Below are 8,126 nucleotides of genomic sequence, written 5' to 3'. Positions count from 1 at the left end.
GTTCCTGTCAGGATTAAAGGCAAAGTGAATAAGAATAAGGAACCTTGGTTCTCAAGTGATATTGGAACTCTGATAAAGAAGAAGAGAGAGATTTATGACATGTATAGGAAACAGGGAGCAAATAAGGTGCCTGAGGAGTATAAAAAGTGCAAAAAATACTTATGAAAGAAATCAGGAGGGCTAAAAGAAGACATGAGGTTGCTTTGGCAGTCAAGATGAAGGATGATCCAAAGAGCTTCTACAGGTATATTAAGAGCAAAAGGATGGTAAGGGATAAAATTGGTCCTTTTGAAATCAGAGTGGTCGGCTATGTATGGAACCAAAAGAAATGGGGGAGATCTTAAATGGGTTCTTTTGCGTCTGTATTTACTAAGGAAACTGGCATGGAGTCAATGAAAATAAGGCAAACAAGTAGTGAGGTCATGGAGTCCATACAGATTGAGAAAGAGGTGGTGCTTGCTATCTTGAGGCAAATCAGAGTAGATAAATCCCCAGGACCCGATAGGGTATTCCCTTGGACCTTGAAGGAGACTACTGTTGAAATTGCAGGGGCCCTGGCTGTCATGGTCCGGATTGGGATCCCTTTAAATTTACCTTGTTTATGTTACGATCCGGACCGTTGATTCCCTGTTTTCCCGTGTCCCTCTGCTTTAGTGATTACAGGCAATTAATGCTCGGCTGAACCGATAGTTTATAGTCTCCGGCTTTCAGCCGTTCAGCGCGGAAGCGTCTGCAAAGTCATTAAAGGTACGGTGTGCCGATGTCATCTGGCCCGAGCAAGCCTAGTTTCTGCTGAAGCGAGTGCCGGTAATTTGCCCTGCCTCACCGGAGCAACCCTGTCCAGTTACCTCGCCAAAGCGAGCCTGCAAAGTTTCCTCATCAAGGTGGGTCCGTCAGTTAACCCGCCAGAGAGAATCAGGAGCCGCTGTTTACTGTTCCTGGGCCGAGTCAAGAGCTCGCCACTACCCGGAGGTTCCAAGTCAAGTCCTGGCCCTGGCAGCATCCGAGTACCCAGTTGAGTCCTGGCCCTGGCGGCATCTGAGTACCAAGTCGAGTCCTGGCCCTGGTGGCATCCGAGTCCTGGCCCTGGCGGCATCCGAGTTCTAAGTCGAGTCCTGGCCCTGGTGGCATCCGAGTACCAAGTCGAGTCCTGGCCCTGGTGGCATCCGAGTACCTAGTCAAGTCCTGGCCCTGGCGGTCTGTGACTCCTGTCCTACCCCCCGTCTAAATCCCTTCTCTGCCCCTCTCGCCTCTTGCCCTCGTCTGTAGCCCTCGCCTGCACTCCAGTCTAGTTCTATTGCCGGAGCTAGATAGGTACTGTCTGGTGTTCTTTCGTGTTGGTCTTGTCTTGTCTTGTCCTCGCCTCCATGGGGTAGGTCTGGCTGTCTTGCCGTTGCCCCGTGGGGAGTCATGTCTTGTCTTGTCTTGTCCTCGCCTCCGTGGGGTAAGTCATGCCATCTTGCCGTTGCCCCGCGGGGGGTCATGAGTCCCGGCCCTATGTCCTGTACCCAAGGAGGGGTCCTGGCTTTCTGTTCTGTGTGTGAGTCCCGGCCCTATGTCCTGTACCCAAGGAGGGGTCCCGACTCTGTGTTCTGTGCCTGTGTCCATGGTTCCATGTACCTGCTCTCCCAAGACCAAGGCTCTGTTTTCCATGTTCCCCCTCTTCCTAGCCCATGTCATGTCCATGCCTGGTTCTGGGGTCCAAGCCCGAGGCAAGACCCAGGTACTGGGTCCTTGCCCAGTCTCGGGCTCGGAGTCCATACCCTAGACTCTTCATGTCTCCTCTAGTTCTGGGAGCCAATTCCAAGTCCTAGCCCAGACCCTTGGTCCCAGCCTAGTTGTAGTCCTCAGTCCGCTATTCCTGCTCCTGCCTTGCTCTCCTGGTTTCGAACAATAAACTAAATTAACTGGATTAACTGTTTCATCTAGAAGTTTCTTCATTAGTTCCATAGTTATCGGAACTTCCTTCGATGTTCCAGAATCACCATCTCTTTTTCCGTTCTGGCCGGGACCTTCTCCGTTTTTAACTTCTCGACCTCTGGTAAGCATTTTCTGTAAGTAAAAGTCAAAATTCAATGATATATTTGTAATATAAATCGTTTAGTGTAGGTATAGGTGAAGTAAATAAGAGTGGTTACATGTAAAAAAGTAAAGGGTACGGAGCGACGCCAAAGTACAGCTCACTCCATGGGCCCCCTGTTGGAAAATCATTCAGACATGAAATCGATCAACAACAAGCTAGAATCTAAGAACTAGATGAAGATGGCCGCAAAAGGGATCGAAAAATTGAAGCTCTTGAAAAAAATTTAACTTTGGTTGCTCAACAGCTGGAGCGATGCCAAGCTAAGACTATCAATCTTGAAAATCGCTCTCGATGACAGAATTTGCAAATAACCGGTTTCCCTGAAGATGTCGAGACGGGAGATCCTACTAAACATTTCTCTAAATTGCTAATGGATGTGTTCGGTCCCGATATATTGGAGAAGCCCCCACTATTAGATCGCGCACACCATACTTTTCATTTTAAACCGGAGAAGTTGGCCAGTAATATGATCGAACGTTTGATGTTCTTTGAAATATGAGTAAGAAGGAACTATTCGATGCTTGTAATCGTTGGAAGCTTTTTCTTACCATTATAATAACGTTTCTGTTTATTTCTCTGAATATGGGTGGTATTTCTTATGATAACATATTTCTTTTGGGTTGCCTTCTGGAAAGGTGGGGTTAGAATTAGTCTTAGATTTAGCACTGGCCACTGTCTGGCTTTTTTCTGGGTTTTTGTGGGAGGAGAGTGGTATTCTTGCTCTTATTATCAATTTATTTTTGCTTTTTAAACGGGCTGACCTGAAACTACCAAAATGTCCGAAATGTTGTAACTTCCGGTTCCTCTTTGAACCTTTTTTCCTCTTCCAGGGTCATGAGTTTGTACTCTGGTTAACCCTTCACATACCTTATCCTCGAGCTCATTACGATGGATAGGATTATTAATTTGGTTTCTTGGAATACAAATGGTTTAAATCACCCGATTAAACGGAAGAACATTTTTAAAGTATTCAATAGGTTGAATGCTCACATTATCTCTGTACAAGAAACTCATGTCCGGAAAGAGGATAATCAGTGTTTTTTTAGATTCTGGAAGGAAGAACAATACCACTCGAATTCACAGGCCAAAGTACAAGGCGTTTCTATTTTTATAGATCCGTCAATTTCATTTCTGTACCATGAGACGATTTCAGACCTGAATGGCAGATTTTTGTTAATTACTGGTTTGTTATTTAGCAAAAAAGTTGTAATGCTTAATGTTTAGGCCCCAAATGTGGATTGTCCCAATTATTTAAAGAATCTCCTTATATCTCTTCCTAATTTAAATGACTATATGTTGATTATAGGTGGAGATTTCAATTGTTGTTTAAATCCTTTGATGGATAGATCCATGTCCAATCAAGTACTTCTGAATAAATCGGCTACCTTTATTAACTCTTTTATGACTGACTCTGGAATCTCAGAAATTTGGAGATTATTGTATCCAAATGAGAAAGAGTTCTCATTTTTTTCACATGTATATCATTACTACTCAAGAATTGACCATTTTTTATCGACTCTCGATTAATTCCTCTTGTTACTTGTTACGAATATGATTCCATTGCTGTTTCTGATCATGCACCGTTGAAATTATCTATTAAGTCAAGGGATACATTTACTAATTCTAGACAATGGCAATTTAGTATCACTTTACTTCAAGACTCAGATTTTGTCAGGTTTATTGAGGAACAAATTAATTTTTTCTTCACAACGAATTCTACAGAGGATATTTCCAGTGGGACATTATGGGATACTTTCAAAGCATATATTTGTGGACATATTATTTCATATAGTGCTGGATTAAAAAAGTGAACTAATAATGAAATACTTGAACTGGTTGACAAGATTAAAGAAATTGATAAGAAATATTCTATAGCCCCTAATCAGGAGCTTTATAAACAGAGAGTTGAACTTCAAATGGAACATGATCTCTTACTATCATCTTCGATTGAAAGTCAATTAATCAAAACTAAGAGTCAATTCTATATACATGGTGATAAAACTGGGAAACTATTGTCTAATCAATTGAAATCTGCCTCAGTTAAACGATAGGTTCTTAAGATTCGTAAACAAGATGGCACTCTGACGGTTGACCATGACAAGATAAATAAATCCTTTCAAGAATTTTATACCTCCTTATATCAATCATAATTTCCTGATGACTCCACTATAATGCATGAATTTTTAAAGAAATTGAATATTCTAAAATTATCACTTAATGAACGTTCAAAACTAGACATACCTATTAAAGTAGAGGAAATAAAAAATGCTATTCTTTTGATGAATTCAGGTAAAGCACCTGGCCCAGACAGATATACAGTAGAATTTTTTAAATTTTTCTCTACTACACTGACTCCTTGGCTATGTAGAATTTTTAGGGATGCAGTATCTATAGGTAAATTACCACAATCTTCTTATCGAGCTTCTATTTCCCTAATCCTTATAAAAGATAAGGATCCCACTGAATGTGCATCTTACAGGCCTATATCTTTGCTGAATGTGGATTCTAAGGTTTTTTCTAAAATATTGGCAGTGAGATTGGAGAAGGTATTACCTCAAATGATTTCTGCTGATCGGACTGGATTTATTAAAAATCGTTACTCTTCTTTTAATATTAGGAGATTAATGAATATTGTTTATACTCCCTCACCCAGAATTCCAGAATGTGTTATTTCATTGGACGCTGAGAAAGCTTTTGACAGAGTTGAATGGACATATGTATTTAATAATCTTGAGAAATTTAATTTTAGTTCGATATTTATATCTTGGATTAAACTGATATATCTCACTCCTTTGGCTTCGGTATTTACTAATAATCAAAGATCTCCTCTTTTTCATCTATTCCGTGGTACTAGGCAGGGTTGTCCTCTTAGTCCACTACGATTTGATATTGCTTTGGAACTGCTAGCTATTGCTATTCGTGACTCCCCTAATATACCCGTGCAAATGAGACTCATAAATTATCACTATATGCAGATGATTTACTATTATATATTTCTAACCCAGGAAAATCTATTCTGGCAGTATTAACTTTGCTTGCTCAGTTTAGTAGTTTTCCTGGCTACAAACTGAACCTAGGTAAGAGTGAACTTTTCCCATTAAATATGCAGGTTCCCATTTATAGATATTCCCCTTTCAGAGTGACTACTGACTATTTTACTTATTTGGGAGTTAAAATTACTAAGAGACATAAGGATCTATTCAATTTCAACCTTTTACCGTTAATTAATCAGGTTAAACAACTGATTACTAAGTGGTCCCCATTGTCTCTATCATTGATTGGTCGAATCAATGCTATTAAAATGATTATTTTACCTAAATTTTCATATTTATTTCAAACAGTACCAATTTTTATTCCTAAATCCTTTTTTGATAATATTGATTCTAAAATTTCCTCTTATATATGGTAAAACAAAAATCCCAGATTAAGTAAAAAAAATTACAGAGATCCAAGAAAGATGGTGGTTTAGCACTACCTAACCTAAGATTTTATTATTGGACAATTAATATTTGATATTTAATATTTTGGACACAAGATTGGAATATAACTCCAAGCCCACATTGGGTAAATCTTGAAGGCTACTCTGTAAAAGGGTTCCCTTTAGCTTCCATTTTAGAAAATTCATTTCCTTTTGTACTACCTAAATTGAATAAACAAATGGTTAATCCAATAGTTAAACATACATTGTGAATATGGTTTCAATTTCGTAAATTTTTTGGTTTGAACAAATTTATGCTATCAAGCCCTGTTATATCTAATTACTTCCTTCAACTCTGGGTTATGGACCAAGCCTTTTTGATACGGAAAACGAAAGGTATAACATGTTTTCGTGACTTATTTCTGGATAGCTGTTTTATGTCTTTTGAAGTTATCTAAGAAATTTGATTTACTTAGATCCCATTTTTTTAGATACTTACAAATAAGAAATTTTAAAAATACTATGTTGCCTACCTTTCTGACTTCATATCCTACTGATATCACTGATAAAATTTTAGGCTTAAATCCTTTCCATAAGGGATTAATAGCAGTTATCTATGATATAATTATGAAATTACAGCCAGGTATACCTGATAAAATTAAAAATAAATGGGAAAGGGAACTTCAACTTTGTCTACCTACAGAGAAATGGGATAAAATTTTTCAATTAGTTAGTACTTCTTCTATATGTGCTAAACATACATTAATACAATTTAAAGTAGTGCACAGAGCCCATTTGTCTAAAGATAAATTAGCCCGTTTTTATTCCCAAGTAAACCCTATTTGTGACAGATGTCATTTTGAGGTGGCTTCTTTAACTCATATGTTTTGGTCCTGTCCTCTCTTGGAAAAATATTCGAATGATATTTTTGATATTATCTCAACAGTTCTATGTTTTGATTTACAACCCCATCCTATTATGGCAATTTTTGGATTGCTAATGATAGAACATAGATCTTTGTCTTCTTCAGCCTGTTGGATGATAGCATTTGCTACTTTAATGGCCAGAAGATCTATTTTATTGAACTGGAAGGAAATCAATCCTCCTACTACATTCCAATGGTTTTCCCAAACTATATTAAGTTTAAATTTAGAAAAAAATTAGAAGTGATATTTTTAATCCTTCGGTTAAATTTGAAGAAACTTGGAAACCTTTTATGCAACGTTTTCATATGATGTACTTTTGACCTTTCCGAATCTTCTTTATTAACTTAATAAAGGAGTGGAGTTGACGACATTATTGAACGTGTTCGATTCAAGATATTGGTCTAGCCCTGTTTTGTTCTGTTTGCTTTTTTTGGGTTTAGTATTTAGATTTTTTCTTTGGAGGGGGAGGGTTTCTTTGCTTATATATATATTTTTTTACTTTTTTTTCCCTTTATGACTAATTTCATCATGAGTTTCGAAGTTTATTATACCTATGTTATTTGTAATTTTTTCTGTATATGTTTATTAATTATAAGATTATTCAAATCTCTCTGTACTAACATTGTTATTGCGTTTATAATTTTGAAAATTAATAAAAAGATTTAAAAAGTAAAAGAGAGGTGTGGTGGGTGGCCCTAATGATGGATACTGATTTCCTGAGACAATGCTCCATTTAGATGTGCTCAAAGGAGGGGAGGGCTTTACCTGTGATGGACTGGCTCGTATCCATTAACATTTGCAGGGTTGTCCATTCAAGCCGAGCACAGGAGTTTTTCATCAAATCAAAGCTTTGGAGCACATCATCCTTATACACGTGCTGCTGAGGAAGGGCCAGAAATAACCAATGTTTTGGGTAAAGGGGTGGGACAAAATGATTAAATAAAAGAAATTCCATTCTGCGGTTCTGGATAGCACAGTAATATTAGCCAAGTGTTTTGATATTAAAATACTTTACATTTATTTTGGAATATTGGTAAAAAAAAGGCTTAAAAAAGGCATATCTACAGGTTAATATTGCAGATTTTTAACTGATATTTCTCTACTTTTTCAATTCTAGTTTTCTTCTTTGAGTTGAGGATGACTCATTTCTGTTCCACTTAATTGGGTTCCAGAGTAGTTGAAGAGCCCCACTATGGGATATACAAACTCTACCACAGACAAAAAAGCAGGTGTTGAATGATGAGTTGTTTAGGATGCTCTGTGTTATTTTCACTGTTTATACTTGGTCACCACATACTTTGGTCATACACTTGTCCTTAGTACCTCAGAGAAGCCCCTCTCCATTTTGAACAGTGATGGGCCAAGGATTCACATGCATTGATGGAGGATTTATACTTTTTCGAGTAGAGTTTGAGAAGGTCCTTCAATTTTTTTTTTTGGAAGCTTAATCATTCAGAAAAATGTTGCCTATCTTGGGAGACTGGCATGGAACAGATATGGCTGACTCACCGGTGAAGTCTCAATGTGATGAGAACTTCATTGCTGGTGAAGTTGTCCAGGTGAGGACACCGGGGAGAACACATCGGTTTACCTACAGTATTCTGTGCAGGATTCGGAGGATTTTATGAAAACCACATTGATGCTACTTCTTCAGTAATTTGAAGTGCCTCCTGTAGGTTGTCCATGTCTCCAGGACAAA

Source organism: Mobula hypostoma, chromosome 27, assembly GCF_963921235.1.
Source record: "Mobula hypostoma chromosome 27, sMobHyp1.1, whole genome shotgun sequence".
NCBI lineage: Eukaryota > Metazoa > Chordata > Chondrichthyes > Myliobatiformes > Myliobatidae > Mobula > Mobula hypostoma.
This window is presented reverse-complemented; position numbering follows the sequence as displayed.